General features: G+C 37.6%; 1 protein-coding gene across 3 annotated transcripts in view; it reads left to right on the forward strand.

Annotated features, from left to right (window-relative positions):
- Window positions 1-1522: 1522 nt before the first annotated feature.
- apbb2b (amyloid beta (A4) precursor protein-binding, family B, member 2b) overlaps window positions 1523-19290 on the forward strand; it is a 59041-nt gene continuing 41273 nt past the window's right edge. For 2 of the 3 annotated variants that reach the window (XM_028017237.1, XM_028017238.1), the window contains exon 1: window positions 1524-1634. The gene's annotated coding sequence lies outside the window, so the exon portion shown is untranslated. Of the gene's footprint in view, window positions 1635-19290 lie in introns of all 3 variants that reach the window. The other variant, XM_028017239.1, reaches the window with a different exon arrangement.

Raw genomic sequence — 19290 nt, forward strand, 5'->3', positions numbered from 1 at the left:
TTTTACCATCATGAATGGATTTTATTTAAGATTTACACTTAAAAATCGAACAAAGAAAGCAAGAATTAAAACATTTCTTAATATTTTAAAGTTTTTTTTCAGTCTGTAACTGTAAGGGAAGCCAACAAGGACTTCAATGTACCTTCATTGCTCGTAATGAATATAATTTTTCAGTGAAACCCTCAGCTCAGATAAGGTGTTTACTTCTGAGAAAAAAAATCAATTAAGCTTAAGATAAGCATCTGTGTCATGACAGAGATTATTTTAACTAAGTTATTCTTAGATAAGTAATAAATCACACACGGCTGTAACATGTTAAAAAGGAAACACATCTGTATCCTTTTCCACAGCATTTATGTTTCCTGTTTTTCACTCAATTTATTGTCACATTAACACTTTTGTTCTTTGCCTTGTTGTTTTGGAAGGATTTGTTCCTTTCCCTTCTTTTACTTCATTCTATTTCCATGTTATTAGAAAAAGAGACGCCTTTGCAACCTTTGGAGCTTCATTCAATATCCCCAGACTCTGTCCAATGTTGACAATACTTAGCAAAGAAAGTGAAGAAATGTGTGCTTGGTTGATTATATTTCTTGGCAATACAGTTTATGAAATCTGTTTATTTCCCTTTAAATGGCACCAAGTTTGTGGTGTGCTATGGAATACAAGTCAATCCTGTGCAAAATTGAGCCACAATTATTTCAAAAATGGTTTGATGAAGTTTCTTGGTGAATCAGTGTAAGCAAAAGGGGACATATTTAGAGTTTTTACATCACTATTACATTCCCATTATTTCAAAATAGCCGTCTTGGCCATTATACTGCATGAAGTAAGAGAACTCAGTTTTCTTCATTTTCAGACTCTGATAAAAGCAAAAATCTGGCTTCTATCATCTGCCAAAAAGACACCAGACAACACAGGACCATTGTTTTCCTGAGATCACATGCTCACCTCCATCTCGTCATATTGGTCTGACTTTCTTGAGACAAAGTGTTTTTATCAGCCAGTATGGTAAAAAAAAAAAAAAAAAAAAAAAGTTATTTTACCCTCCTACACTTGAAAATTATATCAATGTCTGTGACAAAGACAATCCAGTCTTTAATTTCTGCTCATATGTAATAAAGTTTTTACATGGAAAAATGTTCTCTTTGACTGTACTGACAATAGGATTTTTTTTTATTAACTACATATCTAAACCAATAAAAATGTTGCCATTATTACCAGCACAAAGCTTTTATATGTGCAAATACTGTAAGGACAATTTTTATATGCAGTTTTGTATACGCTCTGTTCCATTGCGAACATGTCTTATTGATGTTTTTCTTACTAAAGCTTCTTCAAAAGGTTGCTGCTGAAATCAAAGCGACCCTGCACTGTAATAATCTCCAGTAGAGGTATTAATTTTCTCGTCTCCGTCAGTGAAGGGTCCAATAATTAAAAAGAAAAAGAAGGTTGTTTACTTCCGGAGCAGCGTCTCTCGGTTCCTCCTACCGGAGATCAGCTGCATCTGGGAGGGAGGAGAAACGGAAAGAAACCAGGAGGAGGAAAAAGCGGAGGGGAGGAGAAAGGAAAAGGCAGCAGCAGCAGCAGCAGCAGAGCCCACCGGAGTACGTGAACCCACCGGAGCAGCAGAGGAGGTGAGTGATGTATGAGGGTCATTTTCGCATCAATACCGAAAAGTTGTTTCGCTCTGAGCGCAAAAAGGAAGACATGAGGACGCGGACAACTTTATTTCTTATATACGACACGGAAAGCGCAGGAATCTGAGGGGCCCCGCTGTGTTGCAAACAAGGTGGAGGGAGAGGGACGGACTCGGAGGCTGCAGCGGCAGATGACGGGGTGTTTACGTGACCCCGCTGCAGCTCCACTCACTGCGTCTGCTTCTGTAGCTTTTTATTTAGTTGTTTCTGAACCGGAGAACGAGAACAGTCTGAACACAGCCGGGTTAAATGAGCTTTAACACTAGCCGCCCGCACCGCTGTTCCACGCAGGACACGCACGCAGCAGCGTGCGTGGAAAAGATCCCGTTTCTGAGAGCTCCAAGCTCCTTGAGCTGCTGTGGTCTAATACGTCTATGTTTAAACAAAACACCACCAGAAAACTGGGCTACAACTACACAGCTTTCTGTCATTCAATCCATTTTTAGTGCAGCAAAACTAATTCCAGCTTGTCTATAACCTATGCATGTATCCATATTGTTTAGGATAACCTTAGTTGTTCCATTTCTTTTCATAAAAAGATAATCGTGGTTTAAATGTATGTTTTAACTTGTTAAGTGGGGTTTATGATGAACTACTGGTGGATTAGGTGTTTCAGAAGAGTTGTACATCAAGACAATTGATTTTATTTGTTTTGATGGTCATTTGTTGTAATTTTACTTACTATAACTGTGCATTTAGTTAAAAAATTTACTAAAATCTAAAAAAAAAAAAAAAAGATTAGAATTAATTTATAGCTTGCGATTGCTACCCAAATCATGTACATCAAAAATTCAGACCGTGTTTTGAAATGGGAAATTTGTGGTCATCTTTTACTGTCCTCAATTAATATTGAAACTTGTGAAAAGCTCTGACCCAGAATCACCACAAAATTCTGTGCAGAAGTTTTCAATAAATGTCTCTGATGGATGATCTTTCTTTTTAGCAGCTAGAATAAATGGCTGGTTTTATTAATGGCTTGTTAGTTTAGATATGGAATGTTTTCACCATTTAAAGTAGTGACAGAGAAGACTGGTTTGAAACAAGCGATTAGGCAGCCAGTAGAGTAATCGCCAAGAATTTAATAGCTAACAATCCCAGAAATGAAAATCCAACAAAAACCTTTCAATATGTCTAAAATTATCTGTCCTCCAAAGCTTAGTTTAAAAGCTTAGTTTAAAAACATGCCTCTTAAAGAATATTTCTTTTTAAAATAAACAATAATGATTGTTTCTTGGACTCACTCACCAGTGACGCTCAAGTGTTGCTTAGACTTCTGCTCCTACTTGTTTTTGTTCTAACAGCATTTACCTAAGACTCATGCAGCATATATTGACACATACGGCTACAAAGTATTCCACAAACCTTCATCCTACCTTTGATTAATGTCGGTTTAATAAGGAGAGTTTTCTTAAGTGGAGGTCTAACAATAGCTTACATCCTCTTTGTTTTGATAGGACTTCAGCTTATAACATGCTTTTTACTGTTGTAATATTTGGTTCTTAGTGCTCCAGACAGACTGGAAGCTGCAGTGTCCAATACGGTGTCTGTCCATCAATCCTCTTTCATTTTGATGCCATCTTAAAATTTGGAAAACATAACGTACCTCACCCCACATGGCCCGGGTGCAAAACTGCTGCAAGAATACAATGCTAGTATATGAATGTTTGCGGTATTGATAAACAAATAACATCCAATATTTTTATTTAGGATATGAACAAACAATATGTCTTATCCTGAGATTTAGTGCAGCTACAACCTGTCTGTAAGATATGTCAAACGTATTGCTAGGAAATGACTGAACATGCTAGTGATTCATTACATTTGTAAGCAAAGTCTTATGGGTTGTAAAGATGCTGGAGTCAAATTTCTGAGTCGCAGAATAACATGCAGGTACAATGCATCCAAAAAGTATTCACATCATTTCACTCTTTCCACATTATGCTATGTTGAAGCCTTATTCGAAATTGTGTTAAATTTAAATGTTCTATTTTGACAGGGTGTCATTTTTTGCATGCTTTGTAAATGTATTAAATGCATTAAATATAGAAAACCAGGAAATCACATTGACGTAACTGGAAAACGTGAATCGCTGTGAATACTTTCTGAATGCATGTTGCTGCACAAAGTTCAGCATTTTTCCTCACTCATTTCAGAAAGTAAAGACCAAAATTTATACAGATTCATCACACATAGAGTGAAATATTTCAAGTCTTTACTTGTTTAATTTTATTGATTATGGCTTACAGATCATGAAAACCCAAAATTCTGTGATGAAAAATTAGAACACCGGGAAAATGTTAAGTTCTGGAAACTCATGTTGTTACGCTCCAATCGGCTAGTTAACTCTAAACACCTTCAAAGGTTTCCTGAGCCATTAAATAGTCTCATATTTTGTGTTAGGTTTATGGGGAAGTAGTCTTATGCACCGATGTCCACGAGACAGCTATTGAAATCACAGAATCCACAAAAGGTAATTTCCCAAAGAAAATGGCTGATCACAGATTTTTCTATTAAAAATATATTCATAGAAAGTTGAGTGGAAGGAAAAAGTGCACAAGGGAAAACTGCTAAAACGGCTATTACTGTGGCCTTGCCGTGTATTAAGTAAAAAGCTCCTGCTTAAGGACCCAATTCTAAATATTTAGTTTGAAAGCAAAAAGGTGTCTTGGTGTTTCTTAAATTAATTTGCCAAAGCTCTTTTGGTAAATTAATTAACCGAAAGATCAACAAACAAGTTGTTATTCATTTGTAATGCATTTAAATTTCACCAGCTCACCACAAATGACTGAGTCTTGTGTTTTCTCCACTGTAGTTTTCTCTGTAGGGCTGCAATTTTAGCAACATAAATGGCTTATTGTGAAATGAATAGGGAATACATAACAGTGTTTCTCTTGACTTGCACATAATACTGGAGTAATTTGTTGCTGTATGGGCTGCGCAGCCCCTGAGAGCGAGGCCAAGGCTTTGCATTGGTACTTGGTGCTGACTGGACCTGGCTTGCTTAATTACTTCCACACTTCCTCTGCTTCTTTCTGCCAGGTCTTTCAGATAATACACTTGTTTGTTTTATGCAAAAGTGGAGTCGCTTATCTGGTTGTTTATGTATTTTCATTTGAATGTTGTAGAAAACCTTCCTGTTTTTGTTTTCTTGGTGGCAGGGAGGGGCTAAAAGGGGATCATATGTTTTTGTTCCTTACCCTTCTCTAAAAACTTGCAGGAGCCCTGATTGGCTTTCACATGGGTCGGCTTTGTAGTTGGGTAGTTCATGTTGAGTTGTGTGTTTTTGACTAAAGTTGTCACAAACACTATCTACCAAAGGAATTGGCTTTTTTTGGACTGCGCCGCTGGGATTTCTCTCCCGTCTTGCCTCTCTCTCCTGGTTACCGTGGTGTGATGCATTTGATTTGCGTCACATTTGCACTCACACTTGTCCTCCCCGTGCGTACATTCAGGAGTTCATAAAACACGACAGTCTAAAAGCATTGTGAAAGAAGCAGAACATGATACACTGAGATTTTAAAACATTTCCCCCCTGTTTCATGCAGTGATGATAATCTGCATGTTAAGCTGTGGTGGTGATCTTTCTGCATTCTTGATTTGTTTATGCTGTGGCTTTTGGTTGGCTTGGTGAAGTTGTGTAAACCACAAAATTGAACGTGTCAGTGGCTGCTGCACCACCATAGTGGAAATGCAGCACTGTCATCCTCTTCCTGCACCGTCTGTCTCGCCTCCCTTTCTGTCCTATCAGCCTCCTCTCCAGTCTTCTGCTCTTCATTCAGACCTGGCTTTAGTCTGCATGATGTCATTGCTGATTGCTCAAGACTCCTGAGTTGTTAAGTTGGTTTATACTCGGCCCCTCGTTCTATTTCCTGCCCCCCTCTTCCTCTCTCTCTCGCTCCCGACTTCATCCCTCTTTTCCTCGTCACGAACCCCTTCCCCCCTCCAGCATTTTTCTGTATGACACCAGGAGTTGCTGAGTGTGGAAAAAGTGACTTGGACATTTATGGGCCGAGTTTTAGGCCAAGCACTGCATTCTGCTCCCTGTGTGCCTGTTTGTTTAGCCCTGCGTTTATGAAAGTGCCTCAGTTTGTAAAGCGGCCCCTCCTGTGGATAAATAGTTTCTGTCACCTCTCTTATGTGCAAAACGAAAAAAGCACACAGGCACAGCGAGCACAAAACACATCTGTGTTGATTAAATTTGTTAGCTTGTAAAATGTAAAGCCGTCTTCTACTTCTCTTTGCAGATTGAATGTATTTGTTCAAAACAAAGCTATACTGTTATAACTTTCTCTTCTTTCTCTCACTTTACAACCAAATATTAATTTGTACTGTATCAAGATTTTATGAGCTAGACCAGCACAATGTAGCACATGAAATGGAAAGAAATTTGGTTTTATTTTTTCCCCCATATAAAAAGTATTACAGTTATTTTTACCTTTACTTTGATAGCCCCAAAAGAAATTCAGTGCAACCGATTCCCCTCAGAAGTAAACTTGGTCCTCCTGTGTGTAATTTGATCTCAGTTTACATAACGTTTTTCTGTGAAGGCCCCAGATGTTTGACAGAGAAAATCCGCATCATGAAGTCTAAGCAACAGAGCAATTATGTTCTTAAAAAAAATATACCAAACTGTGAACATTTTGCAGAGCTTTGGTTGTAATAAATAATATTTGCAAACTAGCATTGACCACACATCTCAGAGAAATGGAGAAAGTCCTCACCTTTCTCCATGCTGGAGGTTTGGACTTAGATTTTTTTCTGTCAACCTTTTCTAATGCGATACCTCAAAAAGCGCATAAAAAATGTTAATTGAATCATGGTTATGGAAAGGCTTGGTGAGAGGAGAATCACAGAAGCAACTAAGAGGCCTCTGGTATTTTAGAAAATCCAGAAATCCACTGGTCAAGTGGGAGAATCTGGTGACAAGACAGGATTTTAGGTTGGCCTCTATCAAGTCATGTAGGGAACACAGCATATAGAGAAAAAAGTAACTTTTTGGCCTAACTGCTTGTGGCATAAAACTACATCTGTCCACTGCCTCTAGCTAGAGTTGCAAAGTATTTCAAATCACAAATTTGATTTGAAATACTTCAAATTGTCAAGATTGTCAAAATTGTCAAATTGTTAAGATTGTCAATCTTAACAACACGACAGGATGTTATTGTAGGATGGGTAGGATGTTATTGTTCCAATCCCATTTGAATACATTCTGCTTGACAGTAATATTTTCAGACTGTTGCTTTGACTTTCACTGCCCTAAATGTCCATAATTGGTATATGTAAGATCCTAATGCTCCAAAAGAATAGTTGAACATTGTAATAAAATGATAAAAAGATAGAAAAGAGAAATTAGTTGTGATTTAATCTCTTCAACGTTCAGCAGTATTCTCAGTATTACACCCTGATATTGTGCGGTTGTACTGAAACCCAAAATCACCACAGTGAAACATAGTAATGGCAGCATTATGCTGTGGGAAAGCTGATCAAACCTGTTGGGAGATGCTGACAGTTTGAGGCTGAGGTGAAGAGTCACGTTCCAGGAGTAACTTGTTCTTTCATTAAAAGATCATCCAAAGTTCTGACCTGAATCTATTTTAGAGTCAGTGGTAAATCTTGAAAAGTAATGTTTAGACTCTCACCATCCCATCTGACTGATTGTAAAACTATTTTGCAAAGAAGAATGGGCAATCGTTTAAGTTTCTAGATGTGCAAAGCTGATACAACTTTGTGGTGATACAGCTAAAAAACTTGTGGTGTCAACTTTAACACGTGATTCTAGAAATGATTGTCAATGGGCATTGACATAAATGTTTTAGGTTGTAAGCAAAGAAAATGAGGAAACTATGCATAGTTTTCATTTAAATTCACAGTTGTAGGCCACTTTGTGTTAGTCGGGCAAATAAAATCCCAATAAAATACATTTGAAGTTTGTGATGAAATTTGAAGGTTGAAGGACTTGGAATGCGTTTGTGTTTGGAGATTTCTTAGCCCCGCGGCCCCAGCCTGTGAGTCTGTGTGTGGCCGAGGTCATGGACAACACCTAGTGTAAACGCTCGGAGGTTTGCATGTGGGTGCATGCTTGCTTCTCTGTGGGTGTGTGTGAGAGTAATCAGATAAAGAGGGCAGAGATCAACAATCGCCGCCCTTTTTCCCCTGAGAAACAATACTACCAATTTACCATGATCAAACTATGTACAACGTCCATGTTTGTGTGGATATTTTTACATAAATATTGGATAAAGAACAACAGAGAGTAAATGCATCCCAGGCTGTCAAGTTGACGAGATTGCTGCACTGCAGTTTCTGCAGATTCATAAGCTGCTGTGGTCCGGGAGACTGTAACGTTCGTTGTCAATCCTTCTCTTCGCTTTGTCTTTCTACCCCTTATCGATGTTTCTCAATAGGGTTATTGTGCTCACTGTCAGGCAGGCTGGTGTATATGTGTGTGTACGTGTGTTTGCATGAGCATTGTTGTTGCAGAGAGCAGACAACCGTGAGGTGTGTTTGAACAGAGAAGGAGCACAGAGGCCCTGTTCATCCTGCAGGCTGTGAAAATGAATGATAGGGCCCCCGTACTCCCTCCATCCCCAGTCTGTCCCTCTGTCTGTCTGTCTGCTTTGACAGATTTTCACCCACTTCATTTTCTGTTCTACATTGCATCTTTGTTTTCTGTCTTCGTGTGTGTGCGCGCGTGTGTGTTATGACAGCCCCTGGAAACCCTCACTGAGCAACTGTCTTCTTGCTGTCAAATCTGCATTGAAAATGACTCATGAGTATGCATGTTACTCTACCTGCAAATTACCTGTGCAGGCAGACCAGGATGAACTTCTGCACATGAAGGCAGCCCCCCACCTCTTCAACTCCCAGCAGAGGCAGATTTATGTTCCCACCCGGTGCACACATGCTCACACTTTCTCATCCACTCTCTGTTTACATGTTTCTGTTTCTGATGTTGTCTTTTCCGCATCGCTGCACTTTCAGATGTGTACCCCCATTGTCAGCGGTTCAGCTGCGTAAGGAGTTTTTGACCTTCCTCTCTTGCTCTTACTCTGACTTCATGAACACAAACATATTATAAGTGAGAAGTGGAGGCTCATATGTGATGAAAGAGACAGTAAAGGCCAAAGCACCTTGGTGCCTCTATAAGCTGGCCAGCTGCAGCGAGTTTGATGATTGCTGTGGTGTCTCATTGAAATACTTGAGTGCTCTCCAAAGTAATGAAATATAATCTTTTGCCAATAAAGGAATCCAGAGCACTTACGCACTATTGAGGTAGGAAGGTATTTAATTTAATTCAATTTAGTTTATGTATATTAGATATACAACAAGCATGGGCTCAAAAGGAATTTTACAAGACAGACCGATCCAGTTTATATCCAGAAAATATATAGTCAGTCCAGTCGAGTCGTACATAGTTACAGACATTCCAATTTAATCCAAGGAAATAAAACTCAGCAATCAAACTCAGTTTATTATGGTAACTGATAAAGTTTTCTATCACAGAAAACACATCACATTGCTTTGAGTCACTGACTTTGCAGCAACATCTATTGAACCAGAATGTAGCAACAGCAAACATATGGTGGCATCTAGTTGTTAACTGTACAACAATCCTTCATACTTACAATGCAAGTGCAGAGAGTGGAGAGAAAGCTACCTTCTATGATTGATTCTGGTATGTTTTTGCTTCATTTAAGTTGTGTGAGAGAGCAAGACCTGAAGCAGATAACAGAAAGGCTAAAGCATTGTTCAGCTTCATCTCGCATGAGCTTTCAGCCTCTGCTTGTCATGACAAATGTTAGATTGTGAAATTTTGACTGGAAATGTCTGAGCTAAACGAGGGGTTTGCATGCTTTAAGACATAGCCAGAGATATTTGTTTTGTCTCGCTGCTGGTCATACTATCTTCAATATGCTATTCAAAAAACTTTCTTAATTGCTTCACATAAAAAAAAACAGAGACTTGAAATAAGCCATAAAATTCAGATGAGTGCATCTGGAAACATCTTTCAAATGTGTGTGTTGTTTTTTTTTTTTGAAGATTTAATTTGGGTTGCATCTTGTTAAGAGAAGATTGTCTGGCTTGTTGCAGCTAATTTTGGAGATGTTCTAAGGGTCCAAATAGCAAGGCTCTTAGCTCACTGGGTCAAAATGTATGCAATCTGTATACAATTATGTATGCTTTTATAATCTTTTAAATGTGGGAAAGTATCACTCCCCCTTAGCTGCAGCTGCAAGACACTACAACAGAAATCAAAACAACAAATTACTCAGGTGAACGCCGATGTCAACCTTTTAAAAGGTTCAAAAAGTGACTATTTTGAGTTTAAGATCTCAAAGAAATACTATGTAGGCCTGCAAGGATTTATCAATGTAATCAACCACAGAAGAAAAATATGCTACTGTTAAATTTAATTGCTGGTACTTTTCTTAACCACTAAAGACAATTTTGGGGACAGTATTGTCTCTGTTTTGTGATATCTAGTTGAGTGCAAACTGTGCAAGGCAGAGTTGTTAATTCATGTTTGAACTGTTACAATGCAAGACCATCTGAAAGGCAATCACACAAACTATGGGTGGGTACGTTTCAGTTCATTGAGACAAACACTTCACACCAAAACACATTAATCATTGTGTCCTCTTGCTGAAGATTATGACATTATGATTATGAAATGAACATTCCCAAGTTTCTATTTACTTATTTACGTAATTATGGCACATTCAGACATCAGGAGGTAGTATCCAAGGATGAACTCCTGGAGGTCCACTATCTTTCTGATAACTTGCATGATTTATTTTGATTTCTTTATGATCTCACACAAGAAGGCAGTGTTGTCTAAAAATAAACCCACAGTTGTACTTCTAATTAACTTCAATGATCAGTCAACCTATCAGAAGCTTTCAAAGCTATGACATCATCATGTGGGTTTGCTTAGTTTATGTAAACCTATGACTTTTTAAAGTCATAAGTTTACATAAACCTATGAATTTGAAATAGATTGAAATAGAAAGCATTTTAGTAATCCCAGTGATCTAAAACACTGACTTTAGTCTGACTTGATATCAAGACAGTGAGGAGAAACAAATATAGATGATAGTAAGCACTCTGTAGAAACAATTATGCTCAACAATTATTTCTTTCCTCGATGAAGAGTATATTCCAGTGTCATTCACAGCAATGCTTTAAAATTACTCTGGATTCTCCTCATGGCTGGCTTTAAAAGTTGTGAGAAAGAGCGCCCAAAAGGGATCTCACAGATAAAGTTGTTTTGCTTCAAATGTCACGTTGGTGCAATAAAAAAAGCAAAGAGCTTTTTCCCTGCAGTAAGCAAGCTATTTCTGCTTTTTATGTCACATTTTATGTGTGTTTTAGTCCAGTCATACTTGCCCTCAGACTGAAATGATTTTTGTGACTTTTTCTCCTAGATGGAGAATAATATTTCAGTGACTCTACTGTTTTTAGTTAAGCTAACTGTAGTATAGCCTACTAGCAAGGCTTATCTCCAGTGCCAGGTGCTACAAAAAGAACTGCTGTCAGAGTCTGCTTCCCCTCAATCTTATTCACAAAGGTCATTTGGATTGGATTATTCCCAGAAAATGTCTGCAGATCTCTGAATATACTGCCACTCTAGGAGACCAGAATTTCATTTTCCAGCATGTGCACTGCTGGTGTGCAAGTCAGCATGGTAACAACTTTTGTGTGGCCACAGATGTCTGCAGAGGCGCAAGGCAGCCAGATTCCTGCAATCAAGAAAAAATCCTTCCTGGCAAGCTTCAAGTCCACTTGAAGCCAAGGCTCGAGCTAGAGCTAACTTGTGTTCTCTGAAGGCGCATACGTATAAATTATCCACCAACAAAATGCGACACTGGCAGCTAACTGTCATTACCTCAGGTTTTATTGTGTGTTTTGCTGTAGATTTGTTAAATTCTTCTGTAGAGGTGATGGGCTTTATACTTCATCAAACTTAGTACTGCTCTTTTACAAATTAATGAAATATCTGATTTGTCAAATGATTCTAAAAATGGAACCCATGACAGCAGGATATTTACGTTCAATCTCATGCTTGGCAAATCACAATTTCTTTTCAAGCTGTTTCTACAAATAATGGTTTTACTAACTTAAAGCAAAGAGAAAACGTTTAGTGTATCTGGCCTTCCTAAATAGCAGTATCTGGGTGCATTTTTGCGTCATTGTTCTGAGATCTTTCACGACAGACAAGAGATCAAAAGAATAAAGCAGAGCAGCAACATTGTTCCAGTATATTTAGCCTTCCTGTTATCTACTGAAGCCTTCTCCAAGTCAGTTTGCCCTCTTTCCCCTCTTTTCAGGCAAACATCTTCATGGCTTTCCATATCCGTAGTAAAGGAGATTGAATTTAGACAACCATGCATGTTTTAATTTAAGTATTAAAAAAATACATGTCAAAAATTACAGCCTTCCTGACAATGAACAGAATTTGTTTTGGCGTTATAGCAATCAAATACTTTTAATTACTGAGCAGCTTCGTGGATGTTTCTACTGTTGTTTTCATCTTTGTCTCCACGTCTGTTTTGGGGTTAGAAGGTGCCTTTGAAATCACCCTAATCCTCCCTCAAAACATTTTCTAAGAGATTGAAGTTGGGTCTCTGGCTGGATCATTTGAAGACATCAATATTACTTTCAGTCAGAAGAAATATTAAAAGAGGAATTTAAAACTAAACGTGCCAGGTGTATGATTAATGTTCAGGCTTAAACGTAGTAAGGAAATTGTGGTATCAATACTCTTAGAGTGATTGCTTTCTGGCATATTTTCTATTATATGCCAACATGTGCACACTAATAAATCCATTTGGAGATTTATTAGTGTGTTAGCCCAACATCATCCATTCTCACCTTGGAGAAATCAGGGCTAATCTGCAATATTTCTTTTTATTGTATGGGAAATAGCACAGTGCTTTGCATACTGTAGTTTAAACCCACAAACTTGCTGCATAAAATATCCCTTCACTTTATCCCACCAGATGTTTGCATGCAGTGGTTTTATATAACAGTAATAGTGAATATAAATGTTTCAGATTTGAATGTAAGTACTTACACAAACCTATATACAGTCCTACTGTTCAATGTTTGATTGCATTAATTAAATATAATCTGTAACTTGCACAGAGATGGCCTCTGTAAGTCTGCACAGTCTATGCTGTTTGTCAGATACGATACAGCACCAACTAGTGAAAAAGCCCACATAACCTATCATTTTCCCATAAATTGCTAATATATTGCATTATTTTCATAAGCAATAATTGCAAGTAGGAACTAAAATGCGGTAAACTGCAGAACGTCATCTGCAACTCAATGTTTTTTGTTTCTTCAATAATGTAACAAATAGATACTAGAAAATTTCGGAAGAAATTTAGCCGGGGCCTGCCAAGGCGCGCCCGTCGGGTTCGGGCCCGGCGTCGTCACGCCACAAATTGGCATCGACGCTAAAGAACGCCGCAACGTAATCAGTGGCACGCGGAGAACCGCAAGAGCGTTAAGCGAGGCGGACGTGCACCATTCAGTACGATTTAAAATGTTGTCAAGGCTTTTATTTTGGAAGTTTTGTTAAACTTCATTTCAAAGGGCCAAACTAATCCCATGCGTAATAGTCCTTGGGTTAAAATAGTTATATAATGCTCAAAACACAAGTAGCTGATGTAAAAATATTCAAGGCTTTTATTTTGAAATTTTCAGTATGCTTCATTTTAAAGTTCTGAACTAATACCACGTGTAAGAGTGCTTTGAATGAAAAAGTCAAATAAAGCCAAAAAGTTTCAATTACATGATGTAAAAATATTCAAGGCTTTTATTTTGAAATGTTAAGCTTCATTTCAAAGGGCCAAACTAATCCCATGTTTAATAGTCATTGGGTTAAATCAGTTATATAATGCTCAAAACACAAGTAGTTGATGTAAAAATATTCAAGGCTTTTAATTTGAAATTTTTGTTAAACTTCATTTCAAAGGGCCAAACTAATCCCCTGCGTAATAGTCATTGGGTTAAAATAGTTATATAATGCGCAACACACAAGTAGTTGATGTAAAAATATTCAAGGCTTTTATTTTGAAATGTTAAGCTTCATTTCAAAGGGCCAAACTAATCCCATGTGTAATAGTCATTGGGTTAAATCAGTTATATAATGCTGAAAACGCAAGTAGTTGATGTAAAAATATTCAAGGCTTTTATTTTGGAATTTTTGTTAAACTTAATTTCAAAGGGCCAAACTAATCCCATGTGTAACAGTCATTGGGTTAAATCAGTTATATAATGCTGAAAACGCAAGAAGTTGATGTAAAAATATTCAAGGCTTTTATTTTGAAATGTTAAGCTTCATTTCAAAGGGCCAAACTAATCCCCTGCGTAATAGTCATTGGGTTAAAATAGTTATATAATGCGCAAAACACAAGTAGTTGATGTAAAAATATTCAAGGCTTTTATTTTGAAATGTTAAGCTTCATTTCAAAGGGCCAAACTAATCCCCTGCATAATAGTCGTTGGGTTAAATCAGTTATATAATGCTCAACAGAGTAATTATCTGATTTAAAAATATTCAAGGCTTTTATTTTGAAATTTTCAGTATGCTTCATTTCAAAGGGCCAAACTAATACCATGTGTAACAGTGCTTTGGATGAAAAAGTCAAATAAAGCCAAAAAGAGCAATTACGTGATGTAAAAATATTCAAGGCTTTTATTGTGAAATTTTCAATATGCTTAATTTTAAAGTTCAAAACTAATCCCATGTGTAACAGATACTGAGTTAAATCAGTTATATACAGCCCATAGCAGCAATTAGTTCTAAAGGCCAGTTCAGTCCTGATCTGTTTCAACTGAGGATAGATAGAACTACAATGATGCGTATTTGTGGTCCTAACCAGCAGCCAATAGCCTCTTGAGTTCCGTTGCTATGGTAAATAATGGTCTCAGCAGGGTGTGAGCTCTGAGCTCTGAGCTCTCAAACACACAATTGTGTGTTTGAGCAAACACGTTTTACTGAAAAACAGCATTGGAAACAAATCCTTCCTGTTCGGGAACCGTAATACATATTCGAAAAGCGTTTGAAGCGTATGAGAGGCCTATGTGTCTTCTGCGATAGTCCCGAGATTCATATCTGTACCTCACTCAGAGCATTTACAGCGATGAGAGAAAGAAATGTTGTGCCCAGATCTGAAATTCTATTCAAATACATTGGAGAAAGCCTGAGACAGCCTCAGAAAATCCTGTCGCATGACTTTGCTCTGAAGCACCGTGACAGAAAACCGTACGATCTAGATAAATTTCGAAAACATTTTACCGGAGCAGACAGGCGTATCAATGTCCATCCATCCATCCACCCATCCATTGTCTGTTCACCCTTGTCCCTAATGGGGTCGGGAGGGTTGCTGGTGCCCATCTCCAGCTACGTTCCAGGCGGGAGGCGGGGTACACCCTGGACAGGTCGCCAGTCTGTCGCAGGCGTATCAATGTCAGGACCGATTTTGATACCAATCGTGCGATATTTGTGGGCGTGATGGCGATTTCAAAATTATTTTGGGGTGAAAAATTCTCTTCATTTCTCACTCTAGCAGAGGGGCAATCAGTCAGAGACACACTCTAATTTTAGGAAAAATGAGAAACTTTGGATCGCTTAGAGACAAATTGTGGACAAACCGTAACTGGTATCGACGAGCCGTCTTCACTTTCGAAGAGATCACAGACGTATCTTCAAAATGAAATTTGAATGGCATTTCTAGGTGAATTTGTGACGACACAGAAAATCCTCAAAAATAGGGTATTTCTAGGATTTTTCCCATTGACTTATAATGGGATTTTTTTCGTAGTTTTTTGCGAATTATGTCGCCACGTTAAGCCCAAATCCCACCAAAAGTAATAGCAACAATGGCGTGAATTTTCTGCACGTTTTGATACCTCATTTGTAGGTGTACACCCAGCGGTATGAGCCGCATTAACGGTTACGGAAGAAAAATAAAGAATATTAAAGAGACACTTTGTTGGGAGAATAGTAATAGGTTCCTGCCATTGCTTTGCATGGCAGGCCCCAATTAGAAAGCCAGTGCCAACATTAACTAATGTTAACTGCTTGAGCTGCATTTTTATGCATTTAGTAATGTGACTTGATAAGAGCAATATTTAAGCAGCTGATCTGATGTCTGCACACTGATGTTTTCAGAGCTGCTTTATGTGTGTTGTTAGGGCTGTCAAAATTATCAATAAATCAATTAATTGCATGAAAAATTAAAACAAATTTACTTCCTTTGGCCTGATTTATCGTTTCCCCCTCTCTACCAAAAACTGGATGAAAAAGTCTTCAGTTTGGTTCTTTGGTCTCTTTATCCCTGTTTTGAAGGACAATTTTGTTTACAAAGAAGTTTATTTATTTTGGATATTTAAAATGTCTTCCAGTTCTAGTGTTAAATGTTCATTAGAATTTAAAATTTAGTGATATTTTAGAATGTGCTCTTGCATTATTATTTTACCATTACCATTAGGTTACTTTAAAATGGTCTCAAAACAACAATATTATCGTTCATCGCAATAACTTCTGGAACAATTTATTGTCCAGACAAATTTGTTATTGTGACAGGCCTACATGTTGCTAGATCTGTCTTAATCAGATTTATGTCAGATATTAACAGAAAGCTCAAATATTATAAATCACTAATAGACTCAGTGTCCATTCTACATGTAAAATTGTGGTTCCTGTGATCTTGTGTTCAACTCAAACCTCTTTTATGTGAGGTTTTAAAATATTTCCACAGGGTTTGTTGATGCAGCTTTTGTCTTGTTCCTTTTGGCAGAATTGCTCTTTTTATTGGGGACATAAATTAAGGTTTGTTTTAAACACACTTCAGTTCTTTGCATGAGTCAACTTGAAGATAATGGTTTCACAGGTCCATTTTTATAGATCTTGTCAGCTTAATTTTACTATACTTAGTGCACTAAAATAAACAGTGTTTCACCATCTGCTTGATGGATTCATTACAAGGTTTGTTGCACTGCTGCTTTTTCTCCACAGGCTGGGCTTTTATAATCATGTCTTGATGTTAAAGTTGATGATGTTGCCCACCTCCGGTGTGAAACATTGAGACACCCCCCTTTTTACTAGATGTCTTAAGGGTTTGCAGCTTCCTGCTCTTCCTTCTGTTGGAACAATTAACCCTCATGCTGAAGGCTGGAGCCTGAATTGAATGAAACACATTCCTGCTCTGTGAATGCTCAGGATGTTGGGTCACAGAAACCTTGAATCACAGCTTCAGTCCTTGTGGTCATTTAGGTTTCTGACTCGAGTCGCTTTTTGCATTTAGACTCAACTGAGTCACTACAGAAGAATGTGATGACGTTCCAGCCTCTTCATGAAATCTTTACATGGAATTTATTAAATAGTAATGCAGCTACATAGAGTGATCATAGAGTTGTTACATTATCAATGTGCTCATAATCACAATAAGCACTGTTTTCAGGATATATTAGGTTTCCATATGTAACGGGACATGCATTAACAATCTGCAAATAATTTATTTGGCCATTCATTTTTGATGAACAATCTTGGAATAGTTTTAAGTTGACAAAATTCTTAACATTACAGAAAGTTTGCTATGACATATTGCTATATTTAGAAATTCTGTAGCTAACATTTACCTTTTAAGAAATTATACCTGAAAGTTTTAACCCTCCATGGCCTTAGCATGATGGAGCGCGGCAAATGTCCGAGTTGGGAAGCGAGGCCTGGGACGTCCCGTCAGACCATCAGTTGCTGAAACCACAACACAAAAACTTTTTTAAAAGCGCACACAGTGTAAGTGTGACTCAACCGGACCTTGCACAGGGTAAAAAGCTTGAGGGGTTCAATCAACTTGTCTCCTAAGAGCATAGGATGGTTAATAGTATTTGTTTGACATTTTTAAAATGTGTTACCTAAACCCTAATGCACTGTCTTTAGTTCTGTTGGGGACTGTGCAGTTTTTGTCTGACAGTTTTGGTTTGGGGGCTCATTTGTCTTAAAATCTGAGTTCAGTCAGAAATGTATTTTGCTAATTTTTGGTAACAACATTAAACAGGATGGTCAGAAAAAGAGGAGGAGGAGATGACATGAGCAAGAGGATGGATTAAAAGCATTAGAAGCACAGCGACTGTTTTAGTAGTCTTGTTGGTTTCATTGGCAGACAAGGGACATTCTTTCTCCCTTGAGTCATTCTTTCTGATCCACTAACTCTGCCTTGATATCTTTTTCTCACATGCTAGTACACTTTTATGTAAAACCTTATTTCCTTTTAGAGACTAAAATCTAGAAAATCTGCAATCTTAGCCTCGGCTATTATGTTAAGCCAATCTTTTGAGATATAGTTTGGATTTTTTAATGTAATGTGAGGGAGAAAAAAAGACCATATTGAAATCACTGACACTCATGGACTAAGTGCTGTGTCGTTTATGTCTAGACCTCCCTCTCCTCTCGGATGTCCTGCCACATCACAGCTATATATAGGATGGGTCTCTGGGCTCGCCTTGAATCTGACAACCCTTTTATGCATGTCTGTCTGCCTGTCTGTGTGCTTTTGCTTCAAGTGGAAGACTTTTTAATATGACTTCTTGTCTTGTTCATTGTAAAATGAGAAAAGTACAACCACAGGGAATTTTGCTTCAGGAGCTTTGTCTAATGAGAAAAAAAAACATAAACTTGCCTTATCTATAACCTTAAGCAGATATAAACACTTGGACAGCAGTTTATTTAAAATGCAATAGAAACACAGTAATGAGGTTGCCTTAATAACATCCTGCTCTCTTTTGCTTCAGGTGCTGTTTCTTAAGCAAAATGGGCCAAGCTATCTTTGATTTTAATAGTGTAGATGTTTTTATGCCACTCTCTTGCAGCAAGGATTCTGCTGAGATCACTGTCTGCTGCAGGTAGAACAGTCTGAGTGGCAAAATAATGTTTTAAGCGGTGTATTACCAGAATACACACATGATATCCGTTAAACTTCAGACAAATCACTTTTCTTAAAAAATATGTATGATAGTCATTGTTGTAAAACACTTAGGCTTATTGGAAATGATGACATGTTTGTAGGGGGTTAGATTGGATTTAAACACTGCTAGCAAGTGTTGCCTTTAGCTCTTTGAGCTTGAATATAATCTACCATTATGTTGAAGCAAAATAGGCAACATAAAAAAACATGTTTCAGTTTAAAAGAACTTCATAAAGCTTTTATGCTTCCATGACTTATTTGTAAATACCTCACTGTTACTAATAATTGGAGTTGCAGAGGATACTGAAATGCAGGCACAATTGCAATATCAGTGAATTGACACTTGCAATTACAAAGGACTGCTTGGACACAATACACTACAACTCAAGTCTCATGCATCTACATTCAGCATAATAATTATATATTTGGGCCAGTTAGATAGACTTTAATTTCCCATGAACCAAAACTTGGTTTTTAGTTAGGATCTGATCTAAAGTTGATGAGATAGAGAAGATTATGGAGAGTAGTGGGGACATTGGGTAATAGTTAAAAAAAAGTAAAAAACATAAATAAATTTTAAAAAATACAGGTTGGTGTTGCAGAGATCTCACAGT

Source organism: Xiphophorus couchianus, chromosome 5 (assembly GCF_001444195.1).
Source record: "Xiphophorus couchianus chromosome 5, X_couchianus-1.0, whole genome shotgun sequence".
NCBI lineage: Eukaryota > Metazoa > Chordata > Actinopteri > Cyprinodontiformes > Poeciliidae > Xiphophorus > Xiphophorus couchianus.